Source organism: Heterocephalus glaber, unplaced genomic scaffold, assembly GCF_053883595.1.
Source record: "Heterocephalus glaber isolate CG9 unplaced genomic scaffold, H.glaber_assembly_v1.0 deba00001569, whole genome shotgun sequence".
Classification (NCBI taxonomy): domain Eukaryota; kingdom Metazoa; phylum Chordata; class Mammalia; order Rodentia; family Bathyergidae; genus Heterocephalus; species Heterocephalus glaber.
This window is the reverse complement of record NW_028258354.1, coordinates 9,017,238-9,035,445: the sequence shown is the minus strand read 5'-3', so window position 1 is coordinate 9,035,445 and position 18,208 is coordinate 9,017,238.

Genomic DNA, 18,208 nt, shown 5'->3' with positions numbered 1-18,208 from the left:
ATTGCCAGATGTTTAATCAGGTGCCATCTGAGGAAGAAATTGATTATTAAGACAGCCACAGAACAACTACAAAACAACCTTCACTTCAAGGCTTTCAGTGTTACCCTCCTAGAGTGACCAGGTAAGAGACAGCCACAGGAGAGAGTCATGGAGAGGGTATGGGCTAGATATAGCCCCAATTGTGGGAATTTTTAGGTCAGGCCAGGAAGGACACAGAGCCCCACCTTCCATAGTGAGAAGCCAGGCCTAGCCTGTTTGGCTTTCAAAGGCAGCTGGGTCTGAAAGTGCTGGCATTAAGTAGGGTAGACTGCTTGAATTCTCAACATGTTGCCTATATCTCACCATGCAAAGATTAGAGGTCTCATTGCTTTCCCAATGTACCAGCATAAGGAAGGATACACCTTGTTTTAGACAGCTTGGGGTGAACAAATAGAAGGGCCTCTGGAGCAAGAGATACTCCACAAACTCTCAGGTTGTAAAATTAGGTGAAGAGAATTGTGACTTGCTGGATTCCAAGTGTGGATCCTGAAAAGAAAGCATTCTTTCAAAAATTCAGAGGAATTATTTTTACTCATTTCTTTTTTTCCCCTCTCTTTTCTTCTTCATTTTTTCCTTTTTTTCTTTCTTTTTACCCCTTTCTATTATTTGTTCTTTCCTGTTAACTTTATCTAAATCTATTAATTTTCTTTTACTATTTAATAGGATCCTTTATCTCACTTTTCTCTCCATCTTATTCTCCATTTCTTAATTTTTCTTCTTTCATTCTCCCAATCCCCACCTCTCTGTTTTTACTAGTATAACCATTAAGCTGTATTACTGCATAGTTAACATTACACTATTAGTGTTAATTATTAGGGTTAATTACTGTTAATTTTTTTCTATTGTTAGTGGAGGTATAATTGTTGCATCATAGGTATTTGGTATATGTCAATATTTGATTTGCCTTAGCATTTATACTATAATTATAGATCTCCTTTCTATGGGTAAGTGTGGTACATTATTGGTTCTATGGTTTGTCAATATCCAGTTTGCCTTTGAGGCTACTATTGTTACTGATTTAGTTGCTATTACCAGGGTGTTGTAGTTGTTGCTATACATAGACTTTCTCTGTACGCCAATATCCAGATTTCCTTTTTGTCATTAACAATATTGTCCACTTCCAGAAAACTGTGTGCTGAGTCAATTACACTGCATCCTCCCCTCCCAAATTGACAAAAGTGGTTGGTCTTGGGACAGAGGCAAAGGCCTATAATTAGCCATACCCAGAGTCCACCAATGAAAAGCAGACACTAATTAGATTTCCATAGAAGCAACAAAGCTTTGCCACTGTACATGCCTGCAAATATCAGTACAAAATAAAACAAAATACAACACCAATAGAAACATGAGAGGACAAGGAAACAAAATACCTCCCAAACCCCCAACTCTCTCAAAGCCAATCCACAGAGTATTGAGAAGGAAGAAATCAAAAGCCACACAGTTGAATTATTTAAAAAATAACAGAGGAGATTAAAAAACAGATGAATAATGTCCTCAACAGGCTCAAAGATGATATAAATAAATAGATAATGAATTTAAACAAAATGATCACTGAGTTTATAGAAGACACTAATAAAAAACTAGATGAGTTAAACAAAACCTTATTAAACATGACTAACCAGTTTATACAAGAATTTGAATTCTTGTAAAGGTCCACAAACAGAAGTCTGAAAGCTTAAAAATGATATTGAATGTATGGGCAGCAGAGGTTTTTGGGGTGAGAACAGAGTGTCAGAACTAGAAGATAAAGATAATGTCAGTGAACAGTTACTGAAAGATACCTGAAAACAATAAGAGAACATGAAATATGGACCCAACAGCTGCTAAATGATGCAAAGAAGACTAGTCTAAGATTAGTTGTTATTAGTAAAAAATCAGAAGATGGTACAAATGGCATAAAAAACCTTTTATAGAAACAATAGCAGAAAACTTTCCAAATATGAAGGAAGGATTAAACATACAAACAAGGCATATAGAATCCCAAATAGCCATGATCAGAAAAGAACTTCTCCGCACCACATCAGTGGCATACTCAAAGAAGTATAACATTTAGACAGAATCTTAAAAGCTGTGAGAGGAGAGCATGGGATAAAAGTAAACCTATTAGAATTACAGCAGAGTTTTCAACAAAAACCTTGAAGGCCAAGAGAGCTTGAAGTGAAGTGTTTCAAGCCCTAAAAGAAAAAACTTCCAACCCAGACTGATATATCCTGAAAAACTATCTTTAAAAATTAATGAAGAAATATAATATTTTTATGACAAAGAGTATCTCAAGAAATTCATATTCACCAGGCCGGCACTTCAAAAATTCTGAAAGATATCCTAGACAGACAGCTTCAGGCCAACCAATGCCAAAACATCTAATAGAATGAATATACAAGGAGGGTAAACAATTAAGCAGAAGGGGAAAAAGAAAGTCAGCAACAAGAAAATTATGCAAGGACAGGAACAAGTTGAATAACTTTCAGTAATAATAATTCTCAGTGTATGGCATCAACTTCTCAATCGAAAGACACAGATTGGCAGAACAGATTAAGAAATAAAACCGAATGATATACTGTATACAAGAAACTCCTCTACTCCAAAAACAAATAAAATAAAACAAAAAAGTCAAAGGATAGAAAAAATATTCCATGCAATGGGACCCCCCCACACACAGAAAACAATAGCAGCTACCTTTTTTTCAGAAAAAATAAGCTTCAAGCCAAAACTGATCAGAAGAGGCAAAGAAGGTCACTACATATCACTACACATCAAAAGAACAATTCAACAGGAGGAGATAACAATTACAATTTATATGCAACAAACACTGGCACACTCAAGTTCATAAAACATCCATTATTGGACATAAACATCAACAGAATTGTAGTAGGAGGCCTCAATATCCCATTGTGACAAACAGAAAAATCAAATAGACAAAAAGAAAAACCAACAAAAAATATTAGAGTTGAACCAAACCGCTGAACAAATGGACTTAGCAGATATCTAATTTAATTTATTTAATTTAAATTTTTTTCCCTGAGGCGGGGCTTTACTGGGGATGGAGCTGCCGGACTGCCCCAAAAAATGGTGAGAGAGGGTGAGACTAACTGGGGGGTGAGGTTTATATAGGGCAGTGCAGTGGGGAGAGTATCCTGAGAGTTGAGCAATGGGAGGCTGGGTGATTAGAAGGGGAGGATCTCATGGGTAACAAGGTAGAGCAACAAGTTAGGTTTTGCTTCTCCAGAGGGGTTAGGTTTTATTTTCCATAGTGGCTTATTTCCATAAGCAGAAAGCGTTTTTGGAATGGGAGTCATTTTAGAGTGCAGGACTGTTGGGGCCATTTTGTCTGGTAGAGAACTCTAACAATCTAGACTCTTGTTATTATGGAATAGGGGTGAAGGTCTCTTTTTCTGTAGCTGCTTCCTGCTGGCAAAGGGATGTTGTTGGGTGGGGGCTTTAGATGGCCAAGATGTGGTCTTCTTAGGTGGAGCTAGCATCAGTAGTGAGGGGCTGGTAGCCAGCCATGATGAGTTCACCGACCATCTGGTTGGTAAAGGCCTGCATGCGCTCTTGTAAGAAATTTTGAAAACAGCAAAACAGACAGGGTCCAAAAATCAGGATTATGCAAAGGATGGTGAGGGGGGTCCCGGGAAAGGAAGAAGTCATGGAAGCCACTGGTCAAAGTATCCTAGCAGAGATTGCGGTCAGTCTAGGTTTCGTCAGGTTTTTCTATGCGATCCCTGAGCTCCTTTACTTTGTCTCCAATAATCCCAGTTTGGTTTACAAAGTGACAACACTCTTCTCCTAATAGGAGGCATATTTCCCCTCTTTATGCTGTTGTTATATCTAGAGCTTGTCTATTTTGGAGTATGATAGTCGTCAGCAAATTGATTTGGGATTGTAGGGTGACCAGAGAATCAGCTACCTTTTCCATATCTTCATTTAGCTCTTAGAATAGGGACTAATAGAAGTGTGTTGATGTTGAGATTCCTGCCACCCCGGTGCCAATTCGTGCCAGAACTTTCACTCCCATTAGGAAAGGGAGTACAGGAAGGGCACATTTGTTAAGATGGTGGGGAGAAACCTGTTGTAATATTTGGGTTTCAGTATAGATGGTGAGGGGAGGGCTAACAAATCCCAAGTAACATAGGGAGGAAGGGGTTCTGTTTATGCAGCTGAAAGCTTGGGAATCACAGATGAAGAATATCCCCTTAGACAGGTTATGGAAGACTCAGAAATGTTGACAATTTGAGCACAAGGGGTGGACATGTTTTGTTTAAGGTCGGATGAATTTGTACATGTCTAATTGTCATATTTGGTGGACCCTAGTTGGGATGCAAAAGGGCCAGCATTGTGGTGACATTTTGTGGGGAATCAGGTTTTACTGGGGACAGGGAGGGGTACAGGTATCAGGACATAGGGGTGAAACTGGGGCGATAGGGACATCCAACATTCGTTTTGGTTTCCTGGCAGATTTAACAAGGTGGTGTTAAAGAGACGTTGGAGTCTCTGATGTGTTTGAACTGCCTTTTTAGTGACAATGAATCAATTCCCTTGTATGGAGGAGGGTTTTTTTAAAAGCCTCTATTTAAGTCTAGCTATATAGATATGTATCTATGATTTTTACAATTTACGATTTTAGTTATGATTTTTTACTGGGTGCTTAAGACCAAGTTTCAGTGAGACCTATATTAAATAAAGTTAACCTCTTGCTATCTATCAAGGTCAATTAGGTCTCTTCAGGCATTATTTTGGAACCATGCATAGAGCCTCTCAGCTTCTCTATCAGTGTCAGCCATCAGGATGGGTCAAGGCCTTGCTTCACCATGTCACTTTCAGTGAAAGCATGGGAGATTTTTCCCTTTTTTGTTACCCTCCTTTGGCACATGGTACATTTGTCCTCTGGTGTCCAGCAATCTCCCTGCTCAGGAGGTTGGGTGACTTACCAAAGATGTAGGATCCCGTAGAAAAGGTTTCCCCATGTTCTGGATTTTTTTGTTGCCCTTGAGGGACTAGGGCCAAAATATTGGCAGTCCTCTTAGCCTGGTTATCTTTCTAGTTTTTCAGTGACATTAGTAGTGCAATAGGAGCAGTGAGTTTAACTATCATAATTTTACCTGGATAGGTAAGCATTTTGGAAACTAAAATATAGTTAAAGGATTATTTTTATCATTCATGGTTGTTCAAGTAGTTGATTTCCTGTAGAATATTAACAGAAAAACTTTGAATCAGGAGCCACACATAATAATAATAATACTTTTCCATGATAATCATGATGACATTATCTTTGTAATAAACTTAGATATGTATCTTAGTGTAAGATAGCCATTGTTAAATGCACTCACTACCCTTTAAAAACACATAAAAAAACAGGAAATTCTTGTTATTACCTTTTGATAGGATGCCATGTAAGGAAAATGTATGGACCTATAAATGTACCTGTTATCATGAGTAGCTGCAGCAGAAGAGAAGGGCAAATATGTGGATCAAAAGGTTATTACCATAAACAATATATTAGAAAGCCTGTACAGTCAGAAAGCATTAATACATTTTGTACACCAGAAAAATAGCAATAATAATTATTACAATTATATGAAACTTTATGTCCTGTAATGTAGCTTGGTACCAAAAGGGTCTTTTAATAACACCTTGTTTTTCCCACTGAAAATTTTGTGTTTTGAATATAACCAATATAAACATATTACAATAACATATTCAAACAATGCTAATTGGGGATGTGTCTTCCCATAAGGCTATGAAAATTATTGGGGTGCCCATTAGTGAACAAAGACCAGAAATAAATGTTTTCTGAGAAGCTGCTTCTTTATACATCAAGGAGAGTCCCATCATCCAGCCATCTCCCCAAACCTAAAAGTTTTTATTTAATTATCTTGACAATTTCCTTTTTATATAATCTGTAAGAACCAGATTGTAACAATTAACAATTTATTTGTAACCACTAACAAATATATATACTTTTTGAGATAGAGAATGTAGATAGCAATATGCATTACAATCAAAATTAATCTTTGACATCATTTTGATCAGCTAGCAACCTGGGAGAAGAGGAAGGCATGCCTTTAATAACATCTATAAGAAATACAATTGAACAGACACAGACAAACATATAAGACAATTTATGAAACCAGAGTGCACCCAAATATATTTGGCCAATTGAATTGTAGGTCAATTAAAAGAGATCTCTTGTAATTAGAATCAGAAGGAATAAAAGCACATTATAACAGTAGCATAATCTTGTGTTATAGTTATTGTCAGAAGGCTAGAAGCAGAAAGTAGAGAGAAGGTCAAGTTAATCTTATAATTACAATTCAAGAATTTGCAATGCAAAAGAAATGCTTTAAATACATCAAATAAACACCTGGAAAACAAACACCAATTAAACATCAGTTTCTTTCTTTCTTTCTTTCTTTATTTTTTTGTATTAAATTCTTTTATTGGTACATTGTAGGTATACAACACAATTACATTTCTCATTGGGAATTGTACCTTTATATAATGCATCTTGCTTCTTATTTTTTCCCCATTCCTAGCCCTCCTTTCATGCCCTCCACCCTTCCCTATTTACAAAGACTTTATTTCCATTTTTTCCATTTCTCATCATTTTTTCCTTTCCTTTCTTTCCTTTCCCCTGCCCCTCCCACTACCCCTACCCCTTTGGACCTTTTCTTCCTATTTTGCATTATCAATTATTCATTCTAATCATTGGTACATTTTAGGTATACAATATAATGACATTCATCATTGGAAATTTGCACCTTTACATAGTCTCTCTTGGTTCTTATTTTTCACCCTTGCCCAACCCTCCCCCTTCAACCCCTCCAGTCCTCCCTATTTACAAAGATTTTGTTCCTATTTTTCCATTTTCTCATATTAATCCCATTCCCTTCTATCCTTTCCCTTAGCCCTCCCACTTCCTTCCCCTTTGCCCCTTTTCTTCCTATTTCACATTACCTATTATATATTTAGTCCTTATTTACACTTTCAGTTTTTCACACCAGAGAAACTATCTGGTATTTACACATGTGTGTCCTATTTATTTCACTTAAGAGTATTGCCTCAATGTGCATCTACTTAGCTATAAATGTCTCTAATTTCTCAGTTTTATGGCTGAGTAGTACTCCATTTTATTAAAAAACCCACATTTTCTTTATCCAGTCTCCAGTTGATGGGCATTTGGGCTGTTTCCAAGTTTTAGCTATTACAAACTGTGCTGCTATGAACATGGGTGCACATATATCACTGTGGTATGATTCTTTTAATTCTTTGAGGAAGATCCCCAGCAGTGGAATAGCAGGGTCAAATGGGACCTCCAGTCCTAGTTCTTTGAGCTATGTCCATACTGATTTCCACAGTGCTTGTACCAGTCTACACTCCCACCAGCAGTGGAGCAGAGTTCCTCTTTCCCCACAGCCCCACCAGCATTTGTTATTGGTTGATTTCATGATAGCAGCCATTCTTTCTGGAGTGAAGTGGAATCTCAGCATTGTTTTCATTTTCATCTCTCGAATGACCAGTGAGGTTGAACATTTTTTCATGTATTTATTTGCTATTTCTACTTCTTTGTCTGAGAAATATCTATTCATTTCAGATGCCCATTTTTGGTTTGGGTCTTTAAATTTGGGAGGTCCGATCTTTTTAAATTCTTTATAGATTCAAGATAGTAGACATTTGTCTGAGGAAGAGCAGGTGAAGATTTTTTCCCACATTGTGGGTTGTCTCTTCACACTGCTGGTGGTTTCTCTTGCTGTGCAGAAGCCTTTTAATAAGAAGAGATCCCATTTGTTGATTGTTTGTGCTAGTTGAAGGGCAACTGAGGTTTTGTTCATAAAATCTTTTCCTACACCGATGTCTTCAAGGGTTCTACCTAACCTCTGTTCCAACTGGTTCAGAGTTTCTATTTTAATATTTAGAACTTTAATCCATTTTGATTTTAGTTTAGTGCATGGTGAGAGATACAGGTCTAGTTTTAATCTTTGGCAAGTTGAAGCCCAATTTTTCCAGCACCATTTATTAAAGAGGCTATCTTTCCTCCAGTGAGGGTGTTTGGCTCCTTTGTCGAAGATGAGATGGCTGAGTGTGTCTGGCATTGTTTCTGCATCTTCTAATCTGTTCCATTGGTCCTCAAGCCTGTTTCTTTGCCAGTACCATGCTGTTCTTACCACAGTAGCTTTGTAGTAGAGTTGCAGGTTGGGGATTGTGATACTCCCTTGCAGTGTCTCTGTTACCTAGAATTGCTTTTGCTATTCTGGGTCTCTTCTTGCTCCAAATGAATTTTTGGATTGTTTTCTCGAGGTCTATGAAGTACGCTGCTGGGATCTCAATTGGAATTGCATTAAATCTATATAGCAGTTTTGGAAGTATGGCCATTTTCGCTATATTAATCCTTCCTACCCAGGAGCAGAGGATGTCTGTCCATTTTCTGATATCATCTTCAATCTCTCTTTTCAGAGTGCTACAGTTTTCAGAGAAGAGGTCTTTGATTTCTTTCGTTAGGATGATTTCTAGGTATTTCAGTTTTTTGGATGCTATTGTGAAAGGAATTATCTGCCCTATTTCTCTCTCAGTGAGTCTGTCATTCGTGTAGAGGAAAGCTATTGATTTTTGTGTGTTGGCCTTGTAACCAGCTACTTGACTGAATTTGTTTATTAAGTCTAGAAGACTTTTGGTGGAGTTCTTGGGGTCTTCTATAGAGAGTATCATGCCATCTGCAAATAATGACAATTTGACTTCTTCATTTCCTATCTTTATTCCTTTTATTTCTTTCTCTTGTCTAATTGCTGTGGCTAATGTTTCCAGAACTATATTGAACAAGAGTGGTGATAGTGGACATCCTTGTCTTGTTCCTGATTTGAGTGTGAAGGATTTCAGTTTTTGACCATTTAGTATGATATTGGCTTTTGGTTTTTCATAGATGGCTTCTATCAGTTTGAGGTAGAGACCATCTATTCCAATTTTTTGTAGGATTTTTATCATAAATGCATGTTGGATTTTGTCAAATGCTTTTTCTGCATCTATGGAGATAACCATATGGTTTTTGTCTTGGCTCTATTGATATAGTGTATTACATTAATTGATTTTCATATATTGAACCATCCCTGCATCCCTGGGATGAATCCCACTTGATCAGGGTGTATGATCTTCTTGATGATCTTTTGTATTCTGTTTGCCAGTGTCTTATTAAGGATTTTTGCATCTATGTTGATTAGTGAGATTGGCCTGTAGTTCTCTTTTTCAGTTGGATCTTTCTCTGCTTTGGGGATCAAGGTGATGCTTGCTTCCAGGAATGAATTTGGGAGTATTGCTTCCCTTTCAATTTCATTGAAGAGTTTAAACAGTAGTTGCAGTAGTTCCTCTCTAAATGTCTTGTAGAATTCAGCAGTGAAGCCATCAGGGCCTGGACTTTTCTTGGTTGATAAGTTTTTAATTACATTTTCAATTTCATTGGTTGATATTGGGTTGTTCAGAATTTTTAGGTCTTCTTCGTTCAACTTTGGTAATTCACATGTATCTAGGAATCTGTCCATTTTTTCTGTGTTGTCCATCTTATTGGTGTATAGGTTCTTGAAGTAGGTATTGATGATCCTCTGGATTTCTGCTGGGTCTGTTGTAATTTCATCCTTTTCATTCCTAATTGCATGGATTTGGGCCTTCTCTTTCCTTTTTCTGACGAGGTTGGCTAAAGGTTAGTCAATTTTGTTGATTCTTTCAAAGAACCAACTCTTAGTCTCCATTGCATTGATTTCTCCTCTGATCTTTATAATTTCCTCCCTTGTATGAGCTTTGGGGTTGTCCTGCTCTTCTTTTTCTAGAAGCTTGAGGTTCAGCATCAGGTTGTTTAATTGGGCTCATTCTGTTTTCCTAATATGCGTATTCACTGCTATGAATTTCCCTCATAAGACTGCTTTCATTGTGTCCTATAGATTCTGCTATGTTGTATTGTCATTGTCATTTAATTGAAGGAACTGTCTGATTTCTTCTTTAATTTCCTCTGTGATCCATTGGTTATTCAGAAGTGTGTTGTTCAATTTCCCCATGTTTATGAAATTTTTTGAGTTTCTTTTGCTATGGATCTCCAATTTCATCACACTATGGTCTGATAATATACAAGAGATAACTTCAATTCCTTTGCACTTACTTAAACATGTTCTATGTGTGAGTATGTGGTCTATTTTGGAGAATGACCCATGTGCAGCTGAGAAGAATATGTATTCTGATTTTGTGGGGTGGAAGACTCTGTAAACATCTGTTAAGTTCATTTGTTCAAGAGTTTGACTGAGTTCTAGTATTTCATTACTTATTTTTTGTCTAGTTGATCTATCTATTTGTGACAGTGGGGTATTGGGGTCCCCCACTATAATTGTTTTAGTGCATATATGACTTTTCATGTCCTTTAGTATTTGTTTTATATAGTTGGGTGCATTAGTGTTTGGTGCATAGATATTTATGATTGTCATCTCTTCCTCTTGGATTCTTCCCTTTACAAGGATGTAGTGTCCTTCTTCGTGTCTCTTAATCAGTGTTGGTTTGAAATCTTCTTGATCTGCAAAGAGGATAACCACTCCTGCTTTTTTTCAGGTTCCTGTCACATGCAGTATTGTTTTCCACCCTTTAACTTTCAATCTATGAGTTTCCTTTTGAATTAAGTGTGTTTCTTGTATGCAGCATATTGTTGGATTTTGCTTCTTGACCCATTCTGCCAGTCTATTTCTTTTGATTGGTGAATTGAGACCATTAGCATTGATGGTTATAACTGAAACCTATTGACTTTGTCATTGCCATGACTTTTTCTTTTTGCTGGGTTCTCCTCCTTTACATTTAATTTCTTGTCATGCTAGAGGGGTTCATTCTGCTTTGCTTCTTGGGGTTGTGATCCTCAACATCTGTTCCTAGGATATTGTGTAAAATTCTTTGGAGTGCTGGTTTGGTATTCATGAAGTTCCTAAGGTGCTCTTTGTCATGAAAGTATCTTATTTCTCCATGAATTTTGCAAGATAGTTTTGCAGGGTACATCAATCTGGATTGGAGGCTGTTTTGTTTTAGGGCTTGGAATATGTCACTCCAAGCTCTTCTTGCCTTGATGGTTTGTGTTGAGAAGTCTGCTGTGATTCTGATGGGCTTTCCTTTGTATGTGATTTGTTTCTTTTCTCTCACTGCTTGGAGAACTTTGTTCTTCTGTTGTGTTTCTGGAATTTTAACAATTATATGCTCATGTGTAAATTATTTTTGATCAAGGCTATTTGTCTATTGAGTCCTATATGCCTCACTTATCTGTATGTCAAGCTCTTTTCCCCTGCTTGGGAAGTTTTCTGCCATTATTTCTGTGAAGAGATTTTTTTATGTCATCTCCACTCTCTCCTGTTTCTTCCTTGAGCCCCATCAGTCTTATGTTATTCTTTTTTGCATCATCTAGCAGCTACTGGATTGATTTCTCATGTTCCCTTATAATTTTGAAGCAATTTTTCTTTTCCTGGTCATGAATTGCAATCTTAGTTTCTATATCTGAAATTCTGTGCTCACATTGGCTGATTCTGCTGTGTAGACTTTCAATGGAGTTTTTCATGTCCTGGAAATCTATTTGCATCTGTTTTATGGATTCCATTTGTTTCTTATGTTGGGATTCCATCATGTTCCTGAGCTCCTCTCTAGATTTATTAATCATGTCTTGCACTAGGGGCACAATTTCTCCTGTTATCTGAGAAATTATTTCTGATTTCATTTGGTTGCCAGTTCAGTGGGTCTTGGTGGTTGAGTATCAGAGTGTTCCATCTCATTTCCCTTTGGGGTTGCTGTAGGTGATCTGGAAGTCTGGTTTTGAGACATATTTATGTGTTTTCTCATTTCGACTGGGGCGGGGGGCTGCTAGCACCTGCATGGATTACCTCCTCTGAGATGGGAGAGGTGGGACATGGGCCAGGAGCAGCGGTAGGTATGGTGACCCAAAAGTCCTTTCCTGTGGGCTGGGAGCAGCCTGAGGGATGGTGGCAGGGTATCCCCTTCCTCTGGACCAGGAGCAGTGGGATGGTGGCTCAGAAGCCCCTCCCTCTGGGCCAGGAGTGGTGCCAGGGATGGTGGCCCAGAAGCCCCTTCCTCTGGGCCAGGAGCAGCGAGACAGAAGGTGGCCCAAAAGCCCTTTCCTGTGGGCTGGGAGCAGCAGGAGAGATGGTGACTGGTAAGGCCCTTCCTCTGGACCAGGAACAGTGGGACAGTGGCTCAGAAGCCCCTACCTCTGGGGCGGGAGCAGTGAGACTCAGTACCTTGGTCTGGTGGTCTGCTGTCCTCTGCATCTTTGTAGTGTGGAACCAGGTGGCTGCCTGTCTGCAGTGGGGTGATTCGGTGTGTTCCATGCCATCGGGACCTCGGTAGGGTGTGGCTGACCTGCTGGTCTGCAGTGGGGTGATTTGGCATCTTCCACGTGACTCAGGACCTCGGTAGGACATGCAGGAGACTTAAGTTTTTGAGAATCACATTTTCTTTATCCAGTCATTTGTTGAAGAATGCATAGGTTGTTTTCCTATCTCTTCAAGAGATGTTTTAAATGAAGTTTTCCATCACTCTCAGTCTGTTAGGCCTGTTACTTTGTCTTTTCTAACTCCAAAACATGAAGCCTTAGTACTTGTATTGCTTGTATCATCCAGTGAAATCCATCCTCACTGAAGAAAGAAATACTGAGGTTAATGTTTTACATACAGGTAACCAGTGTTCTAGTACCATTTGCTGAAGACAATATCTTTTCCTCTGCTCTTGAGTTGAATGTATATTCTATAAAATGTTAATGTTAAATAATCTTACAAAACTCAGTGGACCATATATGTGTGGTTCTATTTCCAGATTTTCTGTTTTATTCCAATTATCTATATGTCTTTCCTTATAGCAACACTGCCTTGATTACTGTAGCTTTAGAGGAAGTCTTAAAATTAGGTAATAAATGTCTTCCAACACTTTTTTTTTCCTTTCTTTTTTCTTTTTAGTTTTCTAGGTCCTTTGTACTTCTACATAACTTTTAAATTTCAATACCCAATTCTTCATTTATAGCAAGTATGCATAGACCTGAGTTTTTATATATACCTTGTGTTTTCTAATTCTGCTAAATTCAAATACAAGTTCTAGGGGCTCCTAGTGATTTTTTAGTATTTTTTATGTAGATGATCATTTCATCTACATATAAAGATTTTACTTATACCTTGCCAATCCTATGCTAATTGTTTCTTTTTATTGACCGACTATTTTGGTTTGGGCCTATGTTTCAAAGTTTAATGCATAGATGAAGAGTAGGCATATCTGCCCTTGTTCCAAACCTTGGGGAGAAAACATTGTACCTTTTCCATTCATATAAGGCATTTTTGCTGAAGTATGGAGTACATGGCTTATCCATTGAGAAGGTTCTGTCCTACTTCTAGTCTTCTGATAGCTTTTACCATGAGCAGCTGTAGAATTTAGTCCAATACTTTCTCTACAACTACTGACAGGATCATATGGCTTTTTCCTTTCCTCTGTTAAAATGTTGACTTTCTGGGGTGGATCTTCCAATGCTGAACCAACACTGCCATCCCTATAATCAAACCACTTTCTACATACTGCCAGATCTGACTTCTAATAGTTTGTTTTGTTCAACAAAGTTTTATCTATGTTCATACTTTTTTCTTCTATTATCTTTATCCAGTTTTAGGATTAGCATAATGTTGATTTCCTAAAATGAGAGGAGAAATGTTCCTTCTTTTTTCTGCTTTAAATGTTTGATATAATTCATCAGTTAACGTGTATATGAGCCTGTTGTTGTCATATAGGTAGGTTTTCAGGCTACGGATATTCTTCCTTTAATAGGTGCTATTCAAATTTTATATTTCCTCCAGAGTCAGTTTCATTTTTTAATTCATCTTCCAAGGTACTTCTTAGAAGTTGTCATATTTATTTCAAAAAGTATTTTTCTAATATGCTTTCTATATCTTTTTAAATTCTGTAAAATACGTGGTAATGTCCTCTAAATTTTGATATTGTAATTTTAAAAATGTATAATTGATATTGTGTAATAGGAAGAAAAGGTCTAAAGGAGCAGGGGAAGTGGGAGGGGTAGGGGAAAGGAAAGAAGGGAAAAGAAAAAATATGAGAAAAGGAAAAAAATGGAGACAAAGTCTTTGCAAATAGAGAAGGGTGGAGGGGGTGAAGGGAGGGCAGGGGAAGGGGAAAAAGATAAGAACCAAGATACATCTTGTAAAGGTACAAGATCCCAATGATGAATGTAACTGAATTTTATATCTAAAATATATCAATAAACTTAATGGAAAAAAACTATAGTACTGATATTGAAGAGGATGGAAAGATATTCCCCATTCTTCAACAATAGTAAAAGCAATAATAGCAAAGACAGACACATCACAATCCTGGGCTATATTGCTACAGGGACAAAAACAGAATGGTTTTGGCACAAAAGCAGACATATGGATTAATGGAACAGAATAGCAGAAACAATCACAGACTCATTCAGTCATCTGATCCTTGACAAAGGGCCCAGAAACATATACTGGAAGAAAGATAGTCTCTTTAACAAATAGTCCTGGGAAAACAGGCTAGCAGGAGATTGAATCTAGACCCATATCTATCATCATATACTAAAGCAAAATCAAAATGGATCAAAGATCTAGGTGTTAAAACAGAAATGCTTCATCTGCCAGAAGATATAACAGGTAAAACTCTTGAAGGCAAAGGCATAAGTCAAGACTTTCTGAAGAGAACCCCAATTGCAGAAAAAACAACACCAAGAATCAACAAATGGGATAATGTCAATTTAAAAAGTTTTGGCCCAGCAAAGAAAACAACCAAGAGAATGAAGAGACAACCTACAAAATGTGAAAATCATTTTACCAACTATTCCTCAGACAGAAGACTAATATCTAGAATGTATAAGGAATTTTAAATAATTAGACCCTCAAAATAAAAGAACCAGCCCCAAAACAGGCAACTGAAATACACACTTCTTAGATGAAGAACTTCAAATGGCCAATAAATACTTAAAAAAATGGTCAACATCCATGGCCATTAGAGAAATGCAATTTAAAAAAATACTCCAAAAATAATGGCTGTCAAGAAATAAAATAATAACAAATGCAGGCCAGGCTACTAGAATAGAGGAACTGTTGTACATTATTTGTGTGAATGTAAACGAGTAGAACCACTATAGAAATCAGTATGGATATCCTTCAAAAATCTAAAATTAGAAATTCCATTTCATCCAGCTGGTCTCTTTGTAGATATCTTCTCAATAGTAACAAAACTTATAATAGCTAAATCTTGGAAGGAGTCCATCATCAACAGATGAATGGCCTTTATACATAATAGAGTGCTACTCTGCCATATAAAACTTAAAGTTGAGTCATTCGTAGGGAAATAGATGTATCTTAAGACTATAATATTAAGTGAAATAAATCAGACTTATAAAGTTAAATCAGACTTATAAGGTTAAATAGCACATAGTTTCTCTTATTTGAGAAACCCAAAATATAAAGAGCAAAATGAAAGATACATAATAGGAAGTAAGGAGATAGAGTTTTTGCAAATGCGAAGGGAACCAACAGATGGAGGGAAAGTTGAAGGAGGGAGGGGAAGGGGATGAAGAAGGAATTAAGATGTGTTATGTACACTTACCAACTCCCCATGATGAATATAATCATTATGTACTGCAAACATATATCAATAACATAAAAATTTTAAATAATTTTTATAACCTCAGTTCTTCATATTTTGAGGATATATTATCTTGTTATTTCATCAATTAAATGAAGTAATGTATGTGAAAGCATCAGTAAGCTATTATCACAATAAAGCCTTTAAACTTTCATGACTCTAGAGGCAAAAATCAACAAAATTACTTTTTCTCTTGTGAATATGGCAGTTGGAATTTCACTGGAGTTTCAGCCATTAAAGTGTACATTGTCTGTACATTTATTTTCACTGTTATCTATCTGAGACAAAAGGCAGAGATTTAAGAAGAAGTTACATCTTAAACTTTAGGGTGAGTATCCTACATGACATCTGTCTACAATATTTGTTTTCTTAGAATGGCCCATTTCAGAAAAATCCTCTTCCTACATCTGCTTCAACAATTATGTGTACAGTCTTATCAATAGGATAGTCCAAGTGTTAGTTATTTGATTGCCTAGAAGGGTCGTAGGCAGGGAAAACCCAATGAAGATTTTATAGCTAATTTTTTTATGTGTTTATTTTTAAAACTATAAATAGTAAGAGTTGATGAATTCTGGTAAAATAATCTCAAATAAAATAGAGCAATTAAACATAATAACAAGGGTTCAAATGGCTTCTGAATTGGAATGTATCCCTGGAAACCTTCTGGCTCACACTTTGCCCATGGTGAAAAGCCCCTTTTGGTTCAATATTGATCCTAATTGGAGAGACAGGACACTAGAATCTCTGATGGTTAATTCTGGTTGTTAACTGAGTTGAGGGATGCCTAGAAAGGCACACTTGGGAAGGCACACTCTTCCAGGTGTGTCTTCAAGGATATTTCTAGAGAATATTGGCATGTGGGTAAGCAAACTGAGTGAGGAAGAGTCATCCTGAACATGAGCCACACTATTCAGCAACTAGGGGCCCAGATAGAATGAAAAATCATAAGAGTAAGTGTTCACATTCTCAACCCCTATTGAGCAGGTGTGTTTTCTGCTGCTGCCATCATGACATCAGACTCCAGGTTCTTTAGCCTTTGAATTCAGACTGTCACCAGCAGCTCTCTAAGGGGCTATAAGGCTTTTGGCCTTGGACTGAGGCTTCATTGTTGACTTCTGTCTTGTTCTGAGGCTTCCAGCTTCTTAGACTGAACAGCTACCTGAGTAGTTTCCTCAGCTCTCTATTCAAGACAGCCACAGTGGGACTATTCAGCTTTTGATGGCACAAGCCAATCAAATCAACCCCCTCTTATGTATACATTCTCTTAGTTTGTTTCTCTGGAGAACCCTGACTAATACAGATGCTGTACTTAGCTCCTATCTTTATGAGGTCATTATTCCCTCTCTGTGCTCTATGATATCCCTGCCACATCTCCTCTGAACTCCAGCACTTTGCCTCAAACACATTAGTGAGATAGGAATCATTTTTCTTTGTTTTGATTCTTTCTGTGAAGAGAAACACACCAGACTTTTCTAGTCAGAGATCTTGCTGACCTCACTCTCCCTGAATTCACTATTTTTAGTATAGGAATTTATATAATCATTAATCTTATAGCAAGTAAAATAAACTTTGAAATGTTTACATCACATATAGATATTATTGCTTGTATTTGATTATAATTATGTTTTTATTCATTGAAAGAAGCCGTCTCGGGTGTAAGGATGTATTGGAAAATGTTAAATCAGTAGCAAACACATAAATTGGTGCTCTACAAAGTTCAATTTTCTCTTTTTAGATGAACATAATATAAGAAAAGTCTGAAGTGCTTGTGTCAGGTCATCATATAAGAATGGAATGACGTGGAGAATTTGAAAAAAAACAATAAAAAGTTTTTTTAAAAAGTCAGAATGTCTACAAATATCCACAACTATAGTAGGCCTTTACTACTTATGCCTCAGGAGCTAGAAATCATTAAAATTAAAAGCATGCAGAAATCACTACACTCAATCCAACTGTCTGGGCTGTTGCAACTCAAATTCTCTAGTTGTCTTAGGATTCTCATAGAAGTTGAACCTTGCTTTTTGGTGCCTTCTATGAACCAATAATCTTGAAGCCCAGCGCAACCAGGTAGTTTAAACTATCTGATAATTGCTCATTCCAAAAACATCGTTGTTTTTCTCCATTAAGGGTAGTAACAAACTTTTAGAACTAGAGCCATAGAGAGGTTTTTGGTCCCAGATCAAGATTTACAAGAGCAGATAATGAAAGGACTGTGTTTTATGTGTTGTCTATCCTGTCTGCTTCAAGTTTATAAACACACTTCTGATTTTATAAATGTTAATTCTCACAAGTGCTTATTTAATTGGTCTTATAGAGATTAGAAAGGACTTTGGAATTTCCTGAGAGCTCTGAGAGTGCTAAAGTTTTATAAGAAATTGGATCTAAACTGGGGTCTTTCTAGAGTAAGTTTTCCCTTAGATCTTAAGTAAGTTTGTTATGATTTAAATGTATTTATTATTCTATACCCCTCTCCTCAATAGAAATGTTT